This window comes from Sarcophilus harrisii, chromosome 1 (assembly GCF_902635505.1).
Source record: "Sarcophilus harrisii chromosome 1, mSarHar1.11, whole genome shotgun sequence".
Classification (NCBI taxonomy): domain Eukaryota; kingdom Metazoa; phylum Chordata; class Mammalia; order Dasyuromorphia; family Dasyuridae; genus Sarcophilus; species Sarcophilus harrisii.
Genome location: NC_045426.1, coordinates 303,060,089 through 303,074,507, shown reverse-complemented (window position 1 = coordinate 303,074,507; position 14,419 = coordinate 303,060,089). Strand labels below are relative to the sequence as shown.

General features: G+C 36.6%; 1 protein-coding gene across 1 annotated transcript in view; it reads right to left on the bottom strand.

Annotated features, from left to right (window-relative positions):
• The window catches only part of ZC3H7A (zinc finger CCCH-type containing 7A), a 60,942-nt gene extending 47,682 nt beyond the window's left edge, over positions 1–13,260 (bottom strand). The window contains exon 1 of the mRNA XM_003761691.4: positions 12,112–13,260. The gene's annotated coding sequence lies outside the window, so the exon portion shown is untranslated. The remainder of the gene's footprint in view (positions 1–12,111) is intronic.
• Between the last annotated feature and the right edge of the window lie 1,159 nt (positions 13,261–14,419).

The window sequence follows — 14,419 nt, the reverse complement described above, 5'->3', positions numbered from 1 at the left end:
ATTGAAGGTCAGAAAAATGTATCGGGTTAAAACTTTCATAACATAACACTGGGATCAAACCTGTTACTCTTCACTATTCTTCTAGAGTGAGATAGAGAACTCACTCTCCCCCAAAATAAGAAATGTTCTGAGTGCAAATTGAAGTATAGTTTTCTCTATTTTTCTTTTTAAAAATATAGCTAATATGGAAATGTTTTGTATGATTTCACATGTAAAATTAATTGATTTCATTTTGCTTGCCTTCTCAGTGGGTGAGGGAGAGGAGGAAGGGAGATATCTTACAATTTAATTTAGAAACAATGTTAAAAATTTTTAAAAAAAATCTAAAAGAATGTCAGATGAGAGATGTTCAACCAAATCTGCATATTCTACCTCTTTTTTAGATAATCCAAAAGTTTTTTAGGGGAAATAAAATCATACCTCAAGTGACTAGAGAAGAAATTAGGAGAACTAATGAGATCTCTATAATTTTTTTTAAAAAGAAAAAAGCATCTTTGAAAATTCCAACTTCCTATAGGCATTACTGATTGTAGGTAATTAAGGACAATAGCTTCAGGGAGAAGGGAGTAGGGAGAAATTACTACAAATAAAATTATTCTTAAAAAAAAATACCCTAACCAAAAGTAGGGAATAGGGCTTAAAGACAAGAAATAATGAAACTTCAAGGTCAATACGGGAACTGAATTATGTCCCTAGACAGTTATACTAGTCATAGGTACAGTTCCTTCATCTTAATGACTCATTGTCATGTCTCTCTACACATTCTCCACCTTTGTCCCAATTCTGCTTCAGTTCTTCCTGCTCTAAGACAGTGGTCCTCAAAATATGGTCCAGAAACTGAGTGGATACTCATCAGCTGGAGAATGGCTGAATAAGTTAAAATTATGGTATATGAATGTTATGGAATGTTACTATTCTATAAGAAATGATCAGCAGGGCAAAAATCCCTACCAAACCTCTAGGAGGAACCTTCCAAAGTCATTTACTTAATTCATAAAAAGTCTTCATAGAACTATTTCTAGCCATATGAAAAGATGCTCCAAGTCATTATTAATCAGAGAAATGCAAATTAAGACAACTCTGAGATACCACTACACACCTGTCAGATTGACTAGAATGACAGGGAAAGATATTGTGGAATGTTGGAGGGGATGTGAGAAAACTGGGAAACTGATATATTGTTGGTGGAATTGTGAATACATCCAGCCATTCTGGAGAACAATTTGTAATTATGCCCAAAAAGTTATCAAACTGTGCATGCCCTTTGATCCAGCAGTGCTACTACTGGGCTTATATCCCAAACACATCTTAAAGAAAGGAAAGGGACCTGTATGTGCAAAAATGTTTGTGGCAGCCCTCTTTGTAGTGGCCAGAAACTGGAAACTGAGTAAATGCCCATCAATTGGAGAACGGCTGAATAAACTGTGATATATTAATGTTATGGAACATTATTGTTCTGTAAAAAATGACCAACAGGATGATTTCAGAAAAGGCCTGGAGAGACTTAACATGAACTGATGCTGAGTGAAATGAATAGAACCAGGAGATCATTATATACTTCAACAGCAATACTATATGATTTTGTAAATAAAAAGCTATAATTAAAAAAATGTATTTTAAATTTTAAAAAAAAGTCTTCATAGAATCTAATTAGGACAGTCTTCTTTTAATTTGATTGCTCTTAGATATGCAATCTAGAAAATCATGGTACATCTGTAGGCAGTTATTAAAGGCAAAGGGAGAGGATCTTGGTAAAGTAAGAGCAAAGTGGTTTAAGCCATAAGGTTCAAGCAGGTGTTAAATATAATTTTGCTGAGTAGGTTCTGACAACCTTTAACTGAATCAGAGAGAGTCTCTTGTTTGCCCTGTTCTTCTGCATCATGTCTTTCACAAATTCTGTGTCTCCTATATGAACACATATATTCTGTGAAGCAACTCAGATAACAAAAACAAATTATGGTTTTGTGTTTGTGCTCGTCTATTGTAATACACCTCTTTGGGAAGCAGCCAGTTGTTATGGTTGAGTCCTGGGTTTGGAATCAACATGATCCGACTTCTAATCCTGTACCTTATAAACTTATTAGTTATGTGGCTTCAGACAAACTCTCAGCTGGAGTTTTCTTATGTATGAAATAAAGATAAGAATAGTACCTGCCTCACAGAGCTATTTGTAAGAACTGAATAAGATAATTTAAAGAATTTCTAAACTTTAAAATTCAATAGAAATATTATTATTTTACAAAAACTACATCCTTCTATGGAGAATATGGAAAATGTTGATCTAGTCTAACACTCTCAATTTTCAGATAAGAAAACCTGTATCCAGAGAGAGGACTATGGGGACTGAATGTGGATCACAACATAGTATTTTACCTTTTTTATTGTTGTCGTTTGCGTGTTTTTTTTCTCCTTTTTTTTCTCTTTTTGATCTGATTTATCTTGTGCAGCATGATAAATGTGGAAATGTGTTTAGAAGAATTGCACATGTTTAATCTATATTGGATTACTTGCTATCAAGGGAGGAAGGAAAAGAGGAAGAAGGGGGAAAAATATGGAACACAAGGTTTTGCAAGGGTAAATGTTGAAAACTCTCTTTGCATGTATTTTGAAAAACAAAAACTATTATTTAAAAAAAAAAAAAAAGTCCACAAAATCCTAAAATCCTTTCAGAAAATCTATAGATCCAAAATCAGTTTTTATTTTTAAAATAGCAAACACTTATAACTATAACCCATATAGACAAAAACCTCTTTGGATTCTTAATAATTTTAATAGTATAAAGCTACTGAGAACAAAAAGTTTAAGAACTACTGCCCTAAAGCACAGAAATCACTATCAGTAAACTAAAGCAGAAGGGAGTCTGAATTCCCATTGCCTTGAAGGTGGGGAAGGCAATTCCTATTGAAAGAGTTAGAGAAGTAAGATCCTGTCTTTTTGAGGTAGAACTCTAGATACATTTTCCTATTATGCCACAGCCAACATTCAAGGATACTACAATGTTTTGTATACTACAAAGATACTACAGTGTTTTCTAAAAATATCACAGAGTCTACACTTAAGCTACATTCTGGGTTATAACACATTTATTGTACTGATATGAATACAGACGGAACTTCCCTAAAATTTGACTCATATAAAACCAGAGTGCAATCGATGTACAATGTTATTCTTTTATTTTTATTTATGTATTTTTCTTCTTTCAAAGGGATCATTTCAGGGATATAGTCCATCCAAAGGACCATACAGCACTTAATTATAACATGAGTATTTCCCTACTTGATTATGATCTACATGGCAGCATTTTGAAACATTTAATCTTGGCATGTCCTAATGTTCTCCCTAATCTCAAAATTCTGTAAAAAGTAGGTACTTAATAAACATTTGTTGAATTGATCTAACATGATTTAATGATGTAGAAAAAAGTTTAAAGAAAGATCTTTAATAGGACACCAATTGTACAATATCAATGTATTATACTACTATCACATTTAAAGAACAGACTAATTCAGAGAAACATGGGAAGGCTTATATGAAATAATGCAAGAGAAGAAAGCACAGTCAAATAAACAATATGTGAGTGAAACAATATGGGGGGGAAAAAAGAAATCAATAGAAACACTTAAATATCAACAACCAATGTATTATATGGGAGAAGCACAACATCCAGTGAGGAAAAGGAATAGTTTTTTGTTTTTTTTTTTTGCAGGTTAGAGAAAGAAAGACTCAGCCAATATGAAAAGATGGTAAATATGAAATACTGGTCAAATATTAATCAGTATTAATCCTAATTGCTAACATTAAAGATGTATTCCTCTTCTCAGTTAATAATCATCTTTTTTCTCAAAGAAAGGACTTTGTGAAGGGGCTTATTAGAGTCAAGAGTGTCTGCTATGTAAAACAACTGTCAATAAATGTTATTTATTTAGGAACTAACTTCATTAGCAGCAAAAAGGCAACATGTAAGGAGGAATAGTGGTAGTCATTTGAGAGAAGAGATAATATTGTCTAAATTTAAAATAACTCTTACATCTCCTTAAATCATAAACTATTCTCCAAACACTGAGAAATCAGTTCATTGCCAAAGCAAATATGAAAAACCTAAAAATGAACTCTCACAAAATAAAGCAAGTAATTTAATCGTAAGCCAATTTGGGGTTTTCACAGAAAATGTTCTACCAAATCTGGAAATTCTACCTCTTTTTTTAGATAATCCAAAGTTTAATCATACCTTAGGTGACTAGAGAAGAAATTGGAAGAACTAATGAGATCCCCAGTTTTTTTTTTTTTAAGAAAAAAGCATTTTTGAAAATTCCAACTTCCAATAGGCATTACTTATTATTGCTAATTAAGAACATTTGAATCATTTAGAGAATTTTTATATTATGAATTATATTTTTTACAGAATTATCACTTTTTATGTCAGTCATGCAAGTATTTAATGAACCTACACGATACAAAAAATGCAGTAAGTACTGGAAGCACATATTAAAAGAGACAAAAATACCTCCTTTACAATTGAACATAATCAAATATCAATATAGTAAAAGGAATGACATCTGCATGTAGAGTCAAGAAAATTTGGTTCAAATTCCAGCTCTGACTTCCTATGTGATGGAACTGTGAAGTGGCCCAACCATTTTGGAAAGTTGATTTGGAATTATGCAAATAAAGTGGCTAAAATATCTCTACTCTTTGAATAAAAGGTCTCATTTTCATTATGTACCCAGGAAGCCATTAATAAGAGAAAAAAAATGCCCTCTATATACTTCAAAATGTTTATAAGCAACACTTTTTGTACCTAAGAACTGAAAATAAGTAAATGCTCATCAATTGGGTCCTGGCTAAATAAATTGTGGTACATAAATGTAATGGAACATTACTGTGCTGTAAGAAATGATGTGTGATGAATACAGAGAAACATGGAAAGATTTATGTGAAGTGATGAAGAATGAAATAAGCAGATCCAAGAAAACAATATACACAGTAATTACAACAACGTAAAAGGAAAAAAAAAACAACTTGCCAAGAAGACAAAAGTGAATGTAACAGATTATAAAGATTAAGTAGGACTCAAATGAAGAGGTATGAGAGAACACTCTCAATTTAACACTTGGTGGAGGTGGAAGATCCAGTGTTTTGTATTTTTTTTGTATATGGTTTTGTATTTTTTCAATGTATCATTGGTTGCGCTGACTTTTTTTCCTTTCTCAAAAATATCATTCTCCATCACATGGGATGGATCATATTCTTCCCCTATTACCCATCATGTGGTACGGATGTCTAGAAGAGAGAGAAATGGGGAGAAAAATAGAGATACAGGATACTACTGAATAAAAATAATCAAAAATACTTTAAAAAGAAGCATAATAGAATGGAATGTGTACATGTATGATCAAAAGACTTGGATTCAAATTCCAGCTCTGACTTCTTGTATGAGCTTAGGAAAGTCACTTCTGCAGACCTTTTTTTTTTGTCCATTAAAAAAAATTGAAATCTTGTTTTTATACCATCTTCATTTCTGAACATATTCCCCCACCAATGGAGGGAGGGGAAAAAAAATTTAGCAAAACTGATGTCAATTAATTCCAACAGTATATGTATTCTGTGTACAATCTGCAGTCCCTCAATTTTGCAAAGAAGGGAAGAGACATTTACACTTCACTTTTCTTCATTGTCAAGTTTGGTCATTACACTAACAATCTTCATTTTGAATTTGTGTTGTTGTTTCCCCTTACATTGCTGGAGTCATATATATTGCTTCCTTGTTCTGCTTATTTCACTTTGCTTCAGAAGCTCATATATCTGTCTCCCCACATCTCCATGTCAGGTTTTGTTTTGGAGCTGTTTTTTGTTATTGTTTTTAAATAAAGAAAGTTTGATTAAATAACTGTAGAGGTTTGATCCAGCTCTAAGTCAGCAATTTATTAGTATAGTACTTACAGGCATTAGAGAGGGCAATTTCAGGGAGAAAATAATAGTCAGATAAGCATAGCAGGGTTGATCAGAAAAACTTTCCTGTGAGTTGAAGGGAAGGCAAAGGGCAGAATATTTTATGCATGGAATAGCTTGTGCAAAGGCTGAGAAACCTAAAAATTAAGTCCTAGACTTCCCACCTCTTAACCCCACTCATGGTATGAAGAGAATTAACAGGTATTGGGATCAAACCTATAGTAGGACAGTTTGAAGGCAATAATTATAAGTTTGTACATGAATCAGTAAACAATGGAAAAACACTAAAGTTTTGCTATAATGAATTTCATCCAGCCCCAACAGGAGCAATTAAATGTCAAACAGAGTCACCTATATGAAGAATTAGCAATAATTTAAGTATTTCTAACAATAACATCATTTCTGACTTGGGCTAATCAGGATCACCTTCAACAAGGCGACAGCTGAGCTGAGCCTCAAAGGATAGCCAATTTCAATAAGCTAAAGAGAACTGTCAGACGAAGGAACAAAGGTGGAAAGATAAAAGTGAAATACATCAAGCAAAAGTAGCTAGACAAACTTGGTTGTATGAAAAGTTCAGGTAGGATGGTGGTGATAAGTGAAGTCTGAGAAAGTAAGCCACTGTTAAATTATAAAGGGACTTAACTTTCAGACTAAAGAATTGGACTATCACCCTAAAAGCAACAAACACCATTCACTATAGGCAATAGCATTATAGATTAAAAGGATTTAAAAGCTCATCTAACTTACTTTTCACTTTACAAATGAAGCAACTGAATCTCAGAGAAATTAAGTGACCTGCCCAAGGTCATACATTAATTAACAATTAAAAAATTTGAAGGAAGGTCCTCAGGCTCCAAATCAATGATCTTTCCACCACATAATCTGCATAGCAAGAGTCAATATAAAAGCCTGACTCCCTCTGATTCTAGATTCTATCCAGGGATATTTAATGAAGAAACACCAAAATATAAAAAAGTCTTACTAAGAAGGTAACAGTACAATGAGCACTACTACACTGTCAATGTAAGGTTTGGGGACAATATGAAATTTAATCTACTACTTGATCAAAAAAAAAGTACTTATTAGCTCCAAGTGAGAAAAAAAAATGAAGCTTAATGTAGTTTTACTTCTTTTTTTTTTTTAGTGTAGAAATTCTTTTTTTTTTTTTTTTTAATTTAATAGCCTTTTATTTACAGGATATATGCATGGGTAACTTTACAGCATTAACAATTGCCAAACCTCTTGTTCCAATTTTTCACCTCTTACCCCCACCCCTCCCTAGATGGCAGGATGACCAGTAGATGTTAAATATATTAAAATATAAATTAGATACACAATAAGTATACATGACAAAACGTTATTTTGCTGTACAAAAGAATCAGACTCTGAAATATTGTACAATTAGCTTGTGAAGGAAATCAAAAATGCAGGTGTGCATAAATATAGGGATTGGGAATTCAATGTAATGGTTTTAGTCATCTCCCAGAGTTCTTTTTCTGGGCATAGCTGGTTCAGTTCATTACTGCTCCATTGGAAATGATTTGGTTGATCTCGTTGCTGAGGATGGCCAGGTCCATCAGAACTGGTCATCATATAGTATTGTTGTTGAAGTATATAATGATCTCCTGGTCCTGCTCATTTCACTCAGGTTCAGTTCGTGTAAGTCTCTCCAGGCCTTTCTGAAATTATCCTGTTGGTCATTTCTTACAGAACAGTAATATTCCATAATATTCATATATCACAATTTATTCAGCCATTCTCCAACTGATGGACATCCATTCAGTTTCAGTTTTAGCCACTACAAAAGGGCTGCCACAAACATTCGTGCACATACAGGTCCCTTTCCCTTCTTTATAATCTCTTTGGGATATAATCCCAGTAGTAACACTGCTTGATCAAAGGGTATGCACAGTTTGATAACTTTTTGAGCATAGTTCCAAACTACTCTCCAGAATGGTTGGATTCGTTCACAACTCCACCAACAATGCATCAATGTCCCAGTTTTCCCGCATCCCCTCCAACAATCATCATAGTTTTACTTCTTTATAAACATTTTTCTATACTCAAGTCTCAAGTTGTATATTTTTAAAATAAAGCATTAAGAAAATGCAAAAAAAAAAAAAAAATCAATAGTTTGCAGCACTAAGCCTTGCAACTCAAGGCAAGTTTAGTAACACTTTCAAAGTATTTTGGGGATATAATGTAACCTTTAAAAGAAAAAAAAAAAAATGAAACTACAAAGCAGGTATTGTAGAAATACAATGACATCACACAGAAACGTTTTGGTTTGCCACAATTAAAGATACTAAACAGATATTGAGTGTGGTTTCCTTTCTTCCCTTCTCACCCCTTTCTTTTGAGTAAGACTGTTCAGAAAAAGTGATTTATAAGCACTAAGGACTGGGGCTTAAACCTATGACTTCATTGGTATAGGAAACTCCCCAAAATGCAAATTCTTTCTATCAATGCAGATCAGCAACCTAAGGACAAGTTAAGTGATTTGCTGAGGAACACAGCAAGAATGCTTCAAAGGTGACTTGATCTCTATCCAATAATCATGCCATCATAAAGATTCAAAAATGTTATAGATATAATGATTTTTAAATCATTGACAAAAATACTATATAATACCTTAAGTTAGATTTCATTTTCATTTCTCAAAACATGGAAACTCAATTACATCCAGGATTTAAAAAAAAAAACCACAACTAAAAAAAGTTATTTTTCGATACAGGAAACAAAGGACTACATAATTTTCCATCTTTCTTGTATGAACACAAAATTTGTTTTGCAATCTTTTTCTTTCTTTTTTTTTTTTAATAATGAAAGGTATTATGAGAATAAATATGAGTCACTTCTGAGAACTTTGAACTAAGCCTACAGCTATCAATATGAATAAAAGAGGGTAGAAATGTGATCACTCATTTCCTGGCCTGTTTGATTTTTCTAGACTAAAGCATAAAACAATTTTCTTTCTGGAAGGACTTCAAAAATAAGTGGACAAGTTTTAAAAAAACAAATATCTTATTCTCTTTTCATAAAGAAAAAATTCAGCTGTATAAAATCCATTCAATTTGACCTTTTCAGCAGATTAAAATATTTAATACCCTGTATTAAGAACTTCATCCTTAAGAATGAACTGCAGACACAGATAGATGGATACCTCATTTTGCCAATGAAAAAACTGAGGCCCGAGAGGCTGTGACTTGTCTTTGCCACTCACTAGTTATATGACCTTGGACAAGTATTTGAATCAATGTGTTGACTCCAAATTCAGTACCTTTTCCACTATATCCTTGATTTAGACACAGACCATTCTTAGAAAGATTTTATGACATAGAGAATACTTTTATACTTCCTCAATGAAATCCAAAACCACCCAAAAGAAATTGTCCCAACATTCCATATAGGAAAAAAAATAACCAAACTGGACAACTTGCTGTTTTGTCCGATTTTTGCTATTTTGTAATATCTTGTCTTAAAACATATTTTTGTTCATAAAACAGATCAAAATGGAAAGTCAAGAATGATATTTTATTTTTAAAATTTTAGTAAAATAGGGTTTTTTAACCTAATTTACAAAATTTGACTTAATACCTATCTTTCCTGTTTTCAGACAAAAATAGAAATGCCTAAGTGAAAGGGATCAAGTTGGGAAACCATATTCAGATCATCTATCAATCTACAAGCTGAAAGTCTTTAACTAGGGAGAGGATTTAGAACCTCAATTACTTATCAGACTATTCAAGGCTAGTCTTAACATTAATCATAGCAGGCTTTGTTATTTAATAACAGTTAAGTTATATATGTATGTTTCTTTATAAATACTATGTGTTCTTCATGACAAAATAAATAGAAATTTGAAAAATAAGTAAACTGTACATTTAAAAGGTCAATTTGCCCAAAGTCACTAAGCTAATATCAAGATCTCTTTAGAACCCATCTTCAATTTCACATCTAGTAATTTCACTAGATGTAACAACTTTTGATATTTCCTTTGAGTGGCCCTTCCAAAATATAGGACTAATTGTCTATAACTGAATGCAGGTCAGGAAAACTATAGTTGTCACAACATGTAAAACATAAAAAGCCTCAAACAAGTAAGGGCAGTAGCCACTAGCTCTAGAAAGGTGAATCCTAAATGAAAAATCAGAAAGGTGACACAAAACAAATAGTAAACAAACTCCAGCACACCTTCTGGAAACCAATATAGTCAGATTAGTCAAGTAGGATCAAAGCTAATAAAAAACAATTTAAAAAAGCCCTAAAGGAACAAGTCCTAAAATTTTTAAGTTTAACAAGTATGATTATCACAATTAAAGATAAATCAGTGTTAAAAGGCCTCAAAATCTACAAGAAGGTCACTTTTGTCTAGACAGCACCTTAACCTTTCTAGGACCCCAACCCTTTACTCTTTTCCCTTCCTACCTCTCCCCTTGTGAATGTGCAGCTCTAAACACTTTTCAGTCTGGTATTATGAGACCCTAGTTGTGGAGTCAGAGAAAATGAGTTCAAATCACATCTCAGTCACTTGTGTGACACTAGACAAATACCTTTACTTCTTTAGGCCTCAGTTTTTTTCTCTTCCTATGTAAAAGGAGGGGCTTGAGATAAATGATGACTCTGTAAGTCCCCTTCCAGCTAGAAAGTGCATAAACTCGTCATGTTTTGTCGGTTGCAAATGACTTCTTAAATCAAAAGTGAAGAGGGAAGAGAGGAAAGGGGAAGTATTGATGTGGATTAATCCAAATTCAAAAACAGGTTCTCCTGGCTCAAGAGGAAGCTGAGGAGAGTCCTCACCCTTAATATGCAAGAGAGTTCTCAGTCCTACTGAATATTCCAGACAATTATTTCTCCATCTATCCCCTTCCTTTCCACTTCCATGCATCATTTATTATTCCACCGAACTTGCACTTCTTAGAATCCCTTGGTTTTGTGTGTATGCCACATTAGTAGGAGGGGAACACAGAAATGAATGTGTAACGAATACGCATAAGTCACATATTTAATGTACATATGAAGCCTCTAGTGCTACCTTCCATTTGTTCCGTGTGCATTTGATACTTATCAATGTACAAATTGTGGTCCTTCTATCCCCACAGAACATTAACTTTAAGAGCCGATTTTCATTTTTGTCTCTTTCCCAACATCAGGCACAAAGAGAACGATTAATAAACGCTTGTTGATTACTTCTCAACTCATCTCCCTGCAATAGTCCCGACTTTAACCCCTTCCTTTTGCAGTCCTTTATATCAAGCAGATAATCCTCCTGCCCAGATCACAGTCCCCTCTCCCTTCCTTCAAGATGCAACTGGACTACATCCCTCTCCTCAAGGCCCTTCAAGATCCGCTAAAAAGGGTCCAATATCTTTATCCTCTCTCTCTTTTACAAATTAGATCCTCGTGTTACTCCTCTCAGCCTGCAGCCAGTCCCCATCTCCTTCCCCGTCCCCACCCCAACAGCGGGGTCCCTAAGAACAGGGGCCGTGCTTTCCCTACTTTCTTTGTATCTCCAAACGCTTAGCAGTGCCAGGCACACTGTAGGTGCTTGATAAATGTGGGTTAACTTGACTTAAACTTTATTTTTGGCTCCTCCCAATTCTCACAGCCCCTTCTCCTTTACACCTCGCCAGTCACACACTTTCCCGGGAGACACTCAGAGGTAAGCACAAGTCGCCCCCCAGAACGCCCCCACACACACACACACACACACATACACTCAATCTCAAAAGCTGCTTAAGGAGCAGGGCCCGAGGCGTCTCTTTCTTTGTAATCCCCCCGTCCCCCGCCTGGACCGTCGCTGGCATGGAATAAATAAGAACCCAAGCCACGGGTCGCCGGCTCCCGGCTCCCACCTCCTCCTGCGCTCGCGTGCCCACCGCAGCTCGGGACTGGGGCGGGGAAAGGGTCCGAGGGGGGGAAGGGGCGGCGGTAAACAGCTACCAGCGGGCGCGCGCCAGCGGAGCCGGGGAGCGGCCGGGTTGGGGGAGGGAGGGCGGGACCGTAGCCTAGCGGAGTACCGGAGACGCGGCCCCGGCCTAAAAGGCGTGGTGGGGGCGGAGGTCCTCGTAGAAAGAGGGGTCCCTGGGAAAGGGCATAGGCCGTCCCCGGCCGCTTCGCTCCCCCCTTATCCCAGGAGCCACGGCCGAGGTGGAGTACCTGCTGCGTCCGAGCGAGCCGGTCCGGGGATGGAGCAGGAGACGGAGACCGCGGGGGATCGGGCGTAGCGCTGCGGGGCGCTGAGGTGTCTTCTCTAGAGGTTCCCACCCCAGCAGCGGCGGCGGTAGCGGCGGCGACTACGACTCCTCTCCTTTGGCTTCCCTGCCAAGACGCCCCCTGGCGGTAGGAGGCCGCTTCCCGCCAACCGAGACGCCTCCTCATTGGCTGAAAGCACGACGACGGCAACCGAGGGAACTAGGCCCTGGAGGGGCACTGCCGCCATGTTGTGGTCTCTGGCCGCACGTACGCCATCGTACGGCGGCCTGACGGAGAAGGGCCAGGCCGGGAAAGGAAACCTGGCCCTTGACCCCCTCCCTCTCCCCTGTCTCCAGCCACGGCTTAAGGCCCGTGCTCGCGCAGAGGGAGCCAGAGGGGGGAAGGAAAGGAACCGTGTATACAAATAACCCGTAACACAAAACAGTGTGGAACGAGCGCCCCGAGGCTTGCAAAGCCAGCTGCCGGAGACCCCGGAGCGGGGCGGTGGGAAAAGGGTTACGGTTCCGGATCGGAAGGGCTGTGGGTGGCCCTCACGGTCTTCCGCGCACTAGTCCCGCTCTCCCAGCTGTAACAACGGCCGTCCTTTCGTCCTGGCACGGATGGGGAGCTCAGTATCTGTTCGTGGATCGATTGAGCCAACCTCTAAAAAAGCCTAGGCGCACTGGTACCAGCCGGTACGATACAAAGGCAACAAGAAATAAAAAAGAGACAGCTTATGGCCTAGAGAAATTTACAAGGTTCCGGAGGAGAAACAAGTAGAGGATACAGTGTGTGTGTGTGTGTGTACAGAGTAAATAGAAAGTGATTCCTAGTCTGTAGGGGGTGGCTCCTGACCAGAATTTGGTGGGGGGGAGGGGGAGGGGGAAGAGGAGCTAGGATGCCCAAAGGCAAAAAAGAGGAAGGGAAAGGAGGGCATGGAGGTTGGCCTGTGCCAAGGAAGGTGGTGTCTTCAAATTCCAGCTTGCCCAGTGTGTTAGTTTGACTGGAGAGTAGAGTAAACGAAAGGGTCTAATGTCAAACGAGTGTGAAAAAAGTATTTGAAAGCCAGGACTTTAAATGAGAGTCAGAAAAGAAGATCTTAGGAGAAAACAGAGGACCACCCCAAGAGTTTTGAAAAGAAAAGCTGCATGGACTTGGATATCTAATAGCAAGAGGGAGGATTTTCTGGGGGAGGGGCAGTTAGCAAGCTATTATAATAGCCAGGGCAAGAGATTAAACAGGGTGTGTCTATTTTGGTGGCTCTATTAAATGAAAACCGGTAAGCAAAATGAAAAAAAAATGTAAAGTAGGGATAAGAACCTTAAAGTGTACATATTGTGTCATTCACCAGATAGCTAGGGTTTAACAAGCATGACCATTGTTTCTCCACTCCTTTTTACTACAGTATTTATTACAGTAGTGAAATAAACACTACCTTTGCTACTAGAAAGTGAAACCGTTTGTTGCCCTTTGGTTTACAATCCCAGTGTCTTCCCCTGAAATATAATTTTTTAAATATTTTAATCCCTTATATGTGTATCCTCCACTGGCACCTAAGCAGACAGAGAACTATTTCAGTTTTTTTTTGTATCTCCACTATTTAGCACAATATTTATTTATTTATTTATTTATAATATTTATTTATTTTATTATAATATTTATTTATTTGCCAGGTTGATTAAAAAAAATAAAGGTAGGTATAGGTATGTACAGATCCCAAGTTGGATACAAGGCCTATTCCTTCATGAAAGTAACAGTATATTATGAATGTGTGTGTTTGTGTGTATGTGCGTATTTTGGTGGGAGGAGGATATATTAATTTTTCATAATTTCATATAGAAAAATTATATGCTATATTCTCTCTACATATAAAAATTATACCATATATATGTGTGTATGAACATATAATTATACAAAACAATGAAAATGTGAAATCCAAAGAAACTTGTGTAAACTGTTGGAGAGTAAAGAAAGCAGAAGTAAGATAAAATAAATATACAGAATAGCCATAATAAACAGAGGGGAAAACTAGAGGTCTACAAAATCAGTTTTTTGATTCTAGAGAACCAATGATGAACTACATCCTTCTTTCAGCAGAGTTCTAAATGAAGCATGGGCTATCAAATATGATCAGTTTTTCAATTTAATCTGCTTCTAAAGAAGGGTTCTATTTAGTTTGGTTTTTTTTTCCTTATTGGAAAGATAATTGTTTTTCTATTGGAAAGATATTTGTCTACAGAAAAATCAAAGTTTTAGAGCTGGAACATACCTA